Below are 13,165 nucleotides of genomic sequence, written 5' to 3'. Positions count from 1 at the left end.
TGTAAAATGTTTCATTAGGAATAGGGTGGTTAACGCCTATATATATTTTCTACAATCATGATATTTGCCTGTACAAAAAATATATTGTATATACTTACTTATTGCAGCATTGCAAAGGCTAACGTTTGGCTTTTGGAAATTTTCGTTAGTATTCTAATTTTAGGACTTTCAAAAAAACGTGTTCTGCCGTTTGAATTCAATAATTAATCGACTTGCGCAATTTATGACTTGCTTGAACCATAAAAGGTGCCAAAAATTCCTTCGAATATTTGATTTTCTTCTCAATTTTTCGAAAGTGCTATTCAGTGTACGTATTTGAAAACATTTTCAATTTTATTTTAAATTATTTCACTGGAGACGCTTACATTATTTTTGTACAATCTAGTTTGAATATTCTCCGTACTCAGGCTCATCGGTGGCGCCAGCAGTCATTTGGTTCTGCCTCTGTTGACCGTGGGCTAACACGTTACAAACAGTGGAAAATTCCTCATTAGTATTTATTAATATTTTCGGGCGTTAATGTGTAACGTTTACGTTCATCTTTATCGAAAACATTGTAATGTTTAGCGTTCAAACAGCAAAATATACCGTGAAATCAATGATCGTATGATTTTCTAAGTTTAATCTACACAAACAAATGCTAATATCAACAATATCTGTTGTTAACATTAAGTGAGAAAGTGTTATCTAAGGATAAAGCCAGTACCTACAATGATTTAATGTCGAGCTTTTATGTTGGGATCGTAGTAACGAATAAAAATTAGTTTCTGGTAAGTTTTTCACATTTGATCTTCACCTAGAAATTTCGATAGTTAGGATACAATTTTGAGTTTTTTTCTTGATTAGATTTCTAGTTTTCCTATTTATTATAGCTAGTACAAATTTATGCAAAAACCTCAAAAATTAATTAATCCTTCTATTGTTGGAAAGAAATGCTGCATTCCATATGAACTATGAGAATTTTTATGATGGTACGACTAGGGAAGCGTAGTTGTCATCCTTTTCTCTCCGAATACTCGCTCATTTTAATACAATGATCGAGCGTGCGTTGTTTAAATTGTATTAATATAACAATTACACATGTTTTAAAAATTAAAAAAAAATATTTCTTAACAAATTAAATATACTTATAGTTTATTATTTATTATGTCTACCTATCTACCGATATAGTTTCTTTAATTTCTATTTCTTTCTTATAATTATGAATAACGTATTTTAGCGGTTTCTAACTATATTATAAAAAATTCCTTCTACAAATCTCTCAAGATAAGTGTCAGTAAGTGATACATAGGAGTATTATTTTAGTTTTTGTTATACATCATATTAAAAAACTACGTAAGAGCGAAACTGATTACCGCTATTTTCCGCAATTAAACGGTATATAAGGCAAGCTCGTTTGCTTACCTAGCGGTAATACGGTCGCAGATCGTAGGTTGACTGCCTAGACGCTGAGTGAGGGTACCTATAGCAAAGCGTTATTAGGTGGAATAGGCCAAACGGGCGACTGTAAGTCCGGCGGTGTATTACCCCCGTATTTTCCACTGTTCCAGTTATCGGTTAATCGTCGAGTCCGACTTCTCAGGTATCCTCTATCACGAAGAGTTCGTGGTGGAGCTGGGAGGCGGGTTTCGGCGTTTAACTGGTAGCTGGAGGAATGTTAAATGCGGGTTTTTTGCACTTTTTCGCAGTAAAATTTTATATCTGCTCAATTTTTGATTAACTGCATAATTAAGTGAAATGAACCAATTTGTTTCACCAATTTTTACTATACCATATTTTCAATAAAAGTGTATATTCCCAAAGCCGATTAAATATAAAAGGTTTTTCGACATTTCGTTTTTACAAAGTAAAAGAAATAAAAAATGTATTTTCAATATTTATAAATTGAAACCTTTTTCATTTTTTAATATTTTTTAAATATAATAAGGTTTTAAATATTTTGAAGAATTTTTTCGTTGTTAAGAATATAATTTTTAGCTTTTGTTCGAGCGTAACTTTCTGTCTTTTATTCTCCGAATACTTGCTCTCTTTAACAATCGTGTGGTTGAACGCTCGACCGACAGAACAAGACATTTTGGCTCGTTTTGGTATAAATAGCCATTAAAAATGTATTTTGAAAATTAATGCGTTTTTCTTTGTGTATATTAAACCTTTTTAAACTTGCATTACAAAGAGAGTGTCTTAGTATTCTATTTAATAATATGTGGTGGTAATTTTGGTGACTAACGAACCAAAGTTAAAAGCTCTTTTATGGTTTGGAATCTAAACCATTATCGAGGTGGTTGTAGCATACCTTTAATGAATTTTAAATACTTTAAAGCATGTTATGTTGTTAAGAATTTATTTTATAGCTTTTCTTGGAACGTAACTTTCTGTTCTTGATTCGCCGAATACTTGCTCTCTTTAACAGTTGTGTGCTTGAACGGTCGACCGAGAGAACAAGACATTTTCGGTCATTTTAGTATAAATTGCCATTAAAAATGTGTTTTGAAAATTAATGCGTTTTCTTTGTATATATTGAACCTTTTTAAACTTGCATTACAAACGGAATGTCTTAGTTTGTCTATTTAATGATATGCGGGGGGTCAATTTCGCAAACTTACGAACCAAAGCTAAAAGCTCTCTCATTGTTTGAAATCTATACCATTATCGAGGTGGTTGTAGCTTATTTTTAATGTTTTTTAAATATTTGCAAGTATTTTTTTGTTGTTAACAATATATTTTTTCGCTTTTGTTCGAACGTAACTTTCCGTCTTTCATTCTCCGAATACTTTCTCTCTTTAACAGTCGTATGCTTGAACGCTCGACTGACAGAACAAGACATTTTGGCTTGTTTTGGTATAAATAGCCATAAAAAAATGTGTTTCGAATATTAATGCCTTATCTTTGTGTAAATTAAATGTTTTTAAACTTGTATTACAAAGGGAATGTCTTAGTTTGCCTATTTAATGACCTGTGGGGGTTAATTTTGAATATTAACGAACCGAATTTAAAAGCTCTTTCATGGTTTGAAAGCTAAACCATTATCGAGGTAGTTGTAGCATACCTTTAATGCATTTTAAATATTTTAGAGCATGTTTTCTTGTTAAGAATATATTTTATAGCTTTTGATCGAACGTAACTTTCTGTCTTTTATTCTCCGAATACTTGCTCTCTTTAACAGTCGTGTGCTTGAACGGTCGACCGAGAGAACAAGACATTTTGGCTCGTTTTAGTATAAATTGCCATTAAAAATGTATTTTGAAAATTAATGCGTTTTCTTTGTGTATATTAAACCTTTTTAAACTTGCATTACAAAGGGAGTGTCTTAGTATTCTATTTAAAAATATGTGGGGGTTAATTTTGGTAACTAACGAACCAAAGTTAAAAGCTCTTTCATGGTTTGGAATCTAAACCATTATCGAGGTGGTTGTAGCTTACCTTTAATGCATTTTAAATATTTTAAAGCATGTTTTGTTGTTAAGAATATATTTTATAGCTTTTGATCGAACGTAACTTTCTGTCTTTTATTCTCCGAATACTTGCTCTCTTTAGCAGTCGTGTGCTTGAACGCTCAACCAAAAGAACAAGACATTTCCAACCATGATGTCTTAATGCATAAATTTTCTCCTGATGCGTATCACTTCTTAGAATGCAATTAGAGAATCCTCTTGCATTATAACCTAACGTACATTAATGGAGCATAACACTTCACTTCATTTTTGACGATTCATTATCCATTCCACAATGTTTAGTTCGAATAAATCGGCATTTTCAATCTCGCATAGGCAGTTTTAAAGACATTGCAGATTGTAAAGTGTAAATTTTTATTTATTAATCAGAGGTTTTATTGTTAACTTTTGTGTTTTAGTAATCCTAGGCCTGTATAAAGTGCGAAGGTATATTTAAACCAGGGTGACGAATCACGAATTTATTCTTACCTGCAAATGGGTTTTAAATGATCAAATATTATTAAGTGACTAATCACGAAGTGATGAAACAAGTGTAAACCGGTTGTAATAAACTAAAGATTCAACCAGTTTGTAACATATTTCATAAGGAATAGGGTGGTTAACGCCTATATAATTCCTCCAAGCATGATATTTGCCGGTACAAAAAAATATATTGTATAAACTTACTTATTACAGCATAGCAAAAAAAATGTTTGGCTTTTGGAAATTTTCGTTAATATTTTAATTTTAGGACTGAAGAAAACGTGTCCTGATTTTTGAATTTAATAATTGATCGACTTGAACATCTTATTAATACACCGTACCTCGCCTATTTCAAACTCAATTTATTATTTGCCCGAACCATAAAAAGTGCCAACATTATTTGATTTCCTTCTCGATTTTTCAAAAGCACTTTTCAGTGTACACATTTACGTATTATTTCACTAGACAATTAGATTAGTTTTGTACAAGCTAGTTTGAATTCTCTCCGTACTCAGGCTCATCGGTGGCGCCAGCAGTCATTTGGTTCTGCCTCTGTTGACCGTGGGCTAACGCGTTACAAACAGTGGAAATTTCCTCATTAGTATTTATTAATATTTTCAGGCGTTAATGTGTTTACGTTTACGGTAATCGTTTTCGAAAAAATTGTAATGTTTAGCGTTCGAACAGCAAAATATACCGTGAAATCAGTAATCGTATGATTTTCAAAGTTTAATCTACTCAAACAAATGCTAATAACGGAAATATCTGTTGTTAACATCAAGTGAGAATGTGTTATCTAAGGATAAAGCCAGCACAATGATTTAATGTGGAGCTTTTATGTTGGAATCGTAGTAACGAATAAAAATTAGTTTCCGGTAAGTTTTTTCACATTTCATCTTCATCTAGAAATTTCGATAGTTAGGATACAATTTTAAGGTTTTTTCTTCATTAGGTATGTAGTTTTTACATTTGTTATATCCATTAGAAATTTATAAAAAGAAAACTTCGAAAATTATTTGAAAATCTCAAAAACTAATTCATCCTTCCATTGTTGGAAAGAAATGCTGCATTTCATATGAACTATGAGAATTTTTGATAATTAGCCACAACATAATTTCGCCACAAAAAGAGAATTTTTATGATGGTACGACTAGGGAAGCGTATTTGTGATCCTTTTCTTTCCGAATACTCGCTCTTTTTAATACAATGATCAAGCGTGCGTTGTTTAAATTGTATTAATGTAACAATTAACCATTTGTTTTAAAAATTATGAAACTAAGAAATTAATTTTTTGTCATATACTTATAGTTTTTATTTATTATGCGTACCTACCGATATAGTGCTTTTAATTTCAATTTCTTTCTTATAATTATGAATAACGTATTTTAGCGGTTTCTAACTATATTATAAAAAATTCCTTCTACAAATCTCTCAAGATAAGTGTCAGTAAGTGATACATAGGAGTATTATTTTAGTTTTTGTTATACATCATATTAAAAAACTACGTAAGAGCGAAACTGATTACCGCTATTTTCCGCAATTAAACGGTATATAAGGCAAGCTCGTTTGCTTACCTAGCGGTAATACGGTCGCAGATCGTAGGTTGACTGCCTAGACGCTGAGTGAGGGTACCTATAGCAAAGCGTTATTAGGTGGAATAGGCCAAACGGGCGACTGTAAGTCCGGCGTTGTATTACCCCCGTATGTTCCACTGTTCCAGTTATCGGTTAATCGTCGAGTCCGACTTCTCAGGTATCCTCTATCACGAAGAGTTCGTGGTAGAGCTGGGAGGCGGGTTTCGGCGTTTAACTGGTAGCTGGAGGAATGTTAAATGCGGGTTTTTTGCACTTTTTCGCAGTAAAATTTTATATCTGCTCAATTTTTGCTGCATAATTAAGTGAAATGAACCAAATTGTTTCATTCATTTTTACTATACCATAGTTTCAATAAAAGTGTATACTCCCAAAGCCGATTACAGATAAAAAATTGTTTAATTAGGAAAACAAGCACCGACATTTCGTTTTTACAAAGTAAAATTGAGAAGAAAATAAGGAATAACGTATTTTCAATATTTATAAATTGAATTGAAACTCTTTTCATTTTTTGGAAGCTCTACCACTATCGAGGTGATTGCAGCCAATTGTTAACATTTTTCACGTATAACAAAGTTATTTACTATTAGTTTTTTATCTTTTACTGAATACATTCTCTCTTTGAACGATCGAACGAAAGATGAAGATATTTTGCTCATTTTAATATTTTGCATAAATTAAACTTTTCAAACTTTTATTACATAGAGTGTTTTAACTTCCCTATTATGTTGTATGTTGGGACTAATTTTGGAAACCAACGAATCCAAGTTAATAGCTCTTTCATTGTTTGAAATATATACCATTATAGAGGTGGTAGTAGCATACCTTTAACGTTTTTTAAATATCCTGAAGCATTTTTTTTTGTTGAGAAGAATATATTTTTCGGCTTTTGTTCGAGCGTAACTTTCTGTCTTTCGTTCACCGAATAGATGCTCTCTTTAACAGCCGTGTGCTTGAACGGTCGACCGAGACAACAAGACATTTTGGCTCGTTTTAGAATAAATATCCATTACAAATGTTGAAAATTAATGCGTTATCTTCGTCTAAATTAAACCTTTTTAAACTTGTATTACAAAGGCAATGCCCTTAGTATGTCTAGTTAATAATATGTGGGGTTTAATTTCGGAAACTAACGAACCAAAGCTAGGGAATTCTCTATCATCACAACCTAACATACTTTAATGAGGCATAACAGTTCACTTCATTTTTGACAATTCATTATCTATTCCACAGAATTATACGTCAATGTTTAACGTGAACAATTCGGATAAATTGGCATTTTCAATTCCGCATAAGCAGTTTTAAAGTGTAAATTTAATTTATAATCAGAGCTTTTATTGATAACTTTTGTGTTTTACTAATCCTAAGCCTGGATAAAGTATTAAGGTAAATTTTAAACCAGGTTGACGAACCACGAATTTATTCTTACCTGCAAATCAGTTTTAAATGACTAAATCGTGACTAATCACGAAGTGACGAAACAAGTATAAACCGGTTGTAATAAACTGAAGACTCAGTAGATATGTAAAATGTTTCATTAGGAATAGGGTGGTTAACGCCTATATATATTTTCTACAATCATGATATTTGCCTGTACAAAAAATATATTGTATATACTTACTTATTGCAGCATTGCAAAGGCTAACGTTTGGCTTTTGGAAATTTTCGTTAGTATTCTAATTTTAGGACTTTCAAAAAAACGTGTTCTGCCGTTTGAATTCAATAATTAATCGACTTGCGCAATTTATGACTTGCTTGAACCATAAAAGGTGCCAAAAATTCCTTCGAATATTTGATTTTCTTCTCAATTTTTCGAAAGNATTTTTTGGCTTTTGTTCGAGCGTAACTTTCTGTCTTTTATTCTCCGAATACTTGCTCTCTTTAACAGTCGTGTGCTTGAACGCTCGAGCGACAGAGTAAGACATTTTGGCTTGTTTTAGTTATAAATAGTTATAAAAATGTATTTTAAAAATTAAGGCGTTATCTTTGTGTAAATTAAACCTTTTTAAACTTGTATTACAAAGGGAATGTCTTAGTATGTCTATTTAATAATATGTGGGGGTTAATTTTGGTAACTAACGAACCAAAGTTAAAAGCTCGTTCATTGCTTGAAATGTACACCATTCTCGAGGTGGTTGTAGCACACCTTTATGGTTTTTCAAATATTTTGAAGCATTTTTTTGTTGTTAAGAATACAATTTTTGGTTTTTGTTCGAGCGTAACTTTCTGTCTTTCCTTCTCCGAATACTTGCTCTCTTTAACAGTCGTGTGGTTGAACGCTCGAGCGACAGAGTAAGACATTTTGGCTTGTTTTAGTTATAAATAGTCATAAAAATGTGTTTTGAAAATTAAGGCGTTACCTTTGTGTAAATTAAACCTTTTTAAACTTGTACGAACTCTTCGTGGTGGAGCTAGGATTCGGGTGTCTTTTTGCCCCTCGTTGCAGTAAAATAACAAAAAAAGGAAAAACCGCAGAAAATGATCATCTTTTGGCATTTAATTACAGGGGTCGTAACTGCCGCCGACACTTGGTTCTGGGCTTAAATCATAGCTATTTTTGGTTTTATCAAAATTATGAAGGAATTTGGAAGTTTAAATTCTACTTTTCATTTTTTAAATTCGGAATGTTCGTCTGTTTTGCAAAAAAAAATAAACTAATTAAGCAACACACGAAACAATAGGATGTTTCAAGATTTTTAAAATGATAAAAATATGAGAAAACACTTTTGAACGTTGAAAAGACGTTTTATGCACTGTAACGTCCTTTTTTCAAAAATACAGAACAATCGGACTTGGAGAGGCGAGGTAACTTTAACCAAATTAAATTTAGGAAAAAACTTTTAGCTACACATCATATGCACTGAGTCCCTTCTTTTTTATTTAAGTTAATAACAACTTTTAACCCCACTAGAATTTACTACTACTGTTAAATCTTACAAAATTTGTTCGTTCTTGAGAGTTTGCATCGTTTCGAGGTTAATTTTTATGATTTTTCTAGGAGAACCTAGAAATTTTTACAAGAACTAATTTAAGTTAATTTTGTTACAGCTATTTTTGGTTTTCTTTCTCTATATGGTGGTGAAATTTGCTAGAAGTCCAGTGTTAACTAATTGCTACTGCAATTGTGAGTATTGCAATTAATCATTATTTACATTCTTCGTAATTGGTTTTATGTTTTAAAAACAAAAGGACTGAATTTATCATCTTCAATTTCTTTGTAATTTTAAATTTCAAAAGTTCAAATAAATAAAATTAATGATAGTTAAACATCGATTCTATGGAACGGCGTAAGACATAGTGTAGGTGATAGTTTCCAAAAATTTTTTTACATATTCTAGTCAAAATTTTGGTATCTGAACTGTCGAAATAAACGAATGCAAGTATTTTGCAAACGTTTGTGAAAATCTTCTAATTTTGTCTTCTCTTTTCACAATGAATTTGTTGTGTTATATAATATGTACCTATTTATTAATTATTAATTTTACGATTACTTACCAATTCCAATACTTATGAAATTTGTAAAAGAACTAATTGGATAATAGCCAGTTATTTTATAAGTTTGGAAGATACATTGATCGTTTCATAATTTCCCCTTATTGAACCCTTTGAAACTATAGAATCGAATATTTCAAGGTTTTATCTTACTCTAGATATTTCTCCTTCATGTATGTCAAAATAATCACTATTATTGAAGTTTTTTAGACAATTTTAGTATAATAACATAGCGAATATTATTATTATTAAATAATTGTTTTCATTTTACAGCTTCACGTTGCTTAACCAAATATTTACGTATATTATTTCACCTAGTGATAATATAAAATCAATTACTCAATACCCATTTTTACAAATCCTTGTTAAATTAATTAAACATTTTGTGAAAATCTCTCAATTTCGTGATTTAATTTTTTCAATGGCTTTTAATGAAGTAAAGTTAAAAAGTGTTCAATGTGGTTTTATAATTCTGAAATCCAGTTTAACTTATTTTCTATTTAGTATTAATTGATTATTATATCAGTCCAAAAGCGTATGAAGTTAGTGAAAGATGTGATTGGAATTCATAACTATATGTACTTATATAGTTTATAGGTATCGAAAATTTATACTTTTATTTGGTCTAGATAATTTTGGTTTTCCTTACCGAAGGAATGAAGGGGTTCATGGAAATGGTCGCGCTGATACAGAGAAGGAACGACCACAACGGTGAGTTTCTTCAGTTGAATATTCACTTTACATTAATCGTATCATAAGTATCTTTACTTGTACATATTCAAAATGTAGAATAGAATTTTTCAAGGATTTCTATTTCTCTTAAGATATTTGTCCATCAAGGATGTCATTTTTTTATGTTTTTAAATGGTTCAATGGTTTTTATATGCATTGTCCTTAAACTAGTTACGTCAGTGGATTCTAACCATTTTGTACCTGCGGCTCCCTTTAAAAAAAGATTGTTGCGCCCCCTTAATTTTTCTAACAATCTAATTTCATAAATACTCAACTGATATTATAATTTATTTAATGGGCTACAAAATAATATAGGATATTATGTAAAAATGTACATAAAATGGATGGATGTTTTAGCATTTGTACCCGAGAAATTCGCGGCGAGGATTGTGGATTAAGTATACCTATTTTGCTGATTCATTTTTTTGACACCTATTCGACTTTTTGGTTTGTATTCGAAAATGATATTTTGGAAACAGCTGCATGCCCCCTTTGTAACAGTCCCGCGCTCTCCTAGGGGGGCGCGCCCCACAGGTGGGAAACCACTGGAATAAGGACTTGTTTAAAATTGTGGTTAATCTTTTCCCTGAATATGTAGAATACATACTATTTATGATGGAATATTTTGAAAATCAGTCACTTCTTCTAATTTTTCGTCTCCTATCGTTATATTCGCTCTTTCTCTAGTTTTTATTCCCTTGCAAACCAGTGACTGATTTTACGTATGTAGGAAGTCAGATAAGTCAGAAAGGAAGCAGTAGTAGGGATATAAAGCAGAGGATAGCACAGGGTCCAGTCGCCTTCAATAAAAAGAAGTCACTTCGATGCTCGCGAACGGTTAATTTAGAAATTCGAAAAGATTGTTAAAGGTGTATGTGTGGAGCGCGTCGTTGTACGGGTGCGAAACATGGACAGTGGGCGCGGCGGAAAAGAAAAGGTTAGAAGCATTCGAAATGTGGTGTTACAGCCGTACGATGGGGATACCGTGGATAGANATTTTCACTTTCAAATTGAAAGTATCTGAAAATAGTGAGAAATAAGAAAAAAAAATATTAATTATTATTTGATTCCATGCTAGATGGCAGATTTGGTCAATATTCAGAACTTGGTATGTTTGCATACCAAGACAGCAGTGGCTTGGTACATGGTACAAATCTTGAAAAATCAGTACATATACCAAGAAATTCGTATATCTAACATCGCTGACATATACTTAGACATCACCTCACACAATTATCTCTCTTGTCTGTCTTCCCTATCTTCTTGTTTTCCCTATCTTACGAACTATCTTATCTCCTCTTTTTGTACCCCCAACTGCTTCCTTAACAACAAAATAGGTGGGCCAGTGTCTCCTCTCTAGATTCACATAGTCTATATCTCAAATCCTTTTTTATTAGTCCTTTCTATATTACCGCATCTAATTCTAGCCCAAATCTCCTTATAATCTTTATTTTTGCTAATGGTGTTTAAATCCTCAGGCATGGAACATGCAATCGCTTGTCACTCCCTGTATAGCTCTCGCGTCCTTCACCTGTTCAATCCATTCCTGATTATGCTCACAATTTCTCCTTCCACTTTTTTTGCAACGTCATTCTCCAAACTTCCGTAATCCCTCCCACAGCTTTTCCCCCATTTTGACGCTTTATTGTTTAAAATTGTTCTCATCTCGTCCTCTAGCCTGTCTCTCCTCCATTCACTTACAAATTATCTTACCTTCTCTCTTTGTATTTTGTAACCCCAGCTGCTTCCTCACAACAAAATAGGTGGGCCAGTGTTTCTTCTCCAGTCTTCTTCACAGATAGTCTACATCTCAAATCTTCTTTTATTAGTCCTTACCGCACTTATTCTAACCCAAATCTCCTTATAATGTTTATTTTGGCTAATGCTGTTTAGATCTTCTATACATATAAACTACTGCAATCGCTTATCACTCCCTGTCTAGCCCTCTCGTCCTCCACCTGTCCATCTCCTGTTATCTCTCCAATACATTTTGCCTCCATTTTGACGATTTATTTGCTCCCATTTCTTTCTAACAGGCATATTTTTGACAATCTATCATTCTTCATACATATAACATCTATAAAGTATTTTGAAGCTCTTCCTAAAAAAAAAGTGTATTCTATACTAGTTACCCCCAATTCCTTACTCCAGATGTATCTTGAAGTGCATCTCGCCACCCCTAATACCATTTTGAAATACATTAATTGCACTTTGTCTAGACCACGTACGCTACTCCAGCTCCACGTTTCTACGCTTTACCATGCTATAGCTCTGAAGATAGACTTCATAAGAAAAACGCGGTCTTCTTCTTTGTCTCTACTGGCTCTCTTCATTACCCCCCAATATGAATATGAAGTTTGCGGAAGAACTAATTGTTTAACTCTTAATTAGATTATGGCTATCGAAAATTTATATTTAAGTTTGTTCTAGATCCTTATGGGTTTTCTTGTCAAAGGGATGAAGGAGGTCCATTGGAGTAATGGTCGCGCTGGGAGGGAAGGCACTTTTTAAAGTCACAACGGTAAGTTTTTTGATGTTTACTCCGTATAATTTCTCTCATAGTTTACGGTTTTCTAATAACTAGCTGGTATTATCTTCATTATAAATAAAATTATTTGCAGTTTAGGCCTTTACTTTGCTAATATGAATATTTATTCTTTTGCCTGATCATAAAGCCAAACACGAAACAACAAAAACTGAAATTTGGCGTTTTTTTACAAATTTTTGCTGAAATAATTAAACATTTGTGAAAATCTTCTATTTTATATGTTACTTTTTACAGTGGATTTTCATAAAATAAGTGAATACCAAGATTGTTAAGAAATAGTCTAATTTTGAAGAAATGTTTGGCTAACCTTAATTGAAAATCCAATTTAGCATAAATATTATCTCGTTACATGTATTACCTAAATGTAGAGGTGTGCAAAATGTTTTTTTAAATGTGTTTAAACATAAAATGCCAATACTTTTTTGATTTGTTATTTCAAATGTATAGTACAAAATAGACTTCACTTTTGTATTTTAAACGCTAAATGCTAAATATGTATTTTCAAAATACTTTTTTCAAATAAATACCTTTTTATAGTACCTACACCTACTTAACTTTCTACATTTACTTAAGTATAAAACATTTTTTCAGAAAACCTTCCAGCCATTTCCTCATTTTTTAAATATTGCAGTTTTTTCTAGACCAATAGTGGTGTTTCCACTATATCACCAGCTGGGAAGATTGAGTATGATTTATATTCTTCTGTTTGAAGTGATTGAGATATAGTTTTTCTAACTTTATATTATAGTTTCTTCAGTTTAGCAACAAATAATTCCTCTATATGCTGGCTTATTTGCCTTTGTCACCCGTTTTAATTCGAAAGAAGTCACATGCCAAAATAGTTTGTTCACCGTGAAAAATCAGAGCCAAAATAGGGTTGCAAATAA

The sequence above is a fragment of the Agrilus planipennis genome, unplaced genomic scaffold (genome assembly GCF_000699045.2).
Source record: "Agrilus planipennis isolate EAB-ADULT unplaced genomic scaffold, Apla_2.0 scaffold3, whole genome shotgun sequence".
NCBI lineage: Eukaryota > Metazoa > Arthropoda > Insecta > Coleoptera > Buprestidae > Agrilus > Agrilus planipennis.
The sequence above is the reverse complement of the archived record's forward strand: the minus strand, read 5'-3'. Positions refer to the sequence as shown.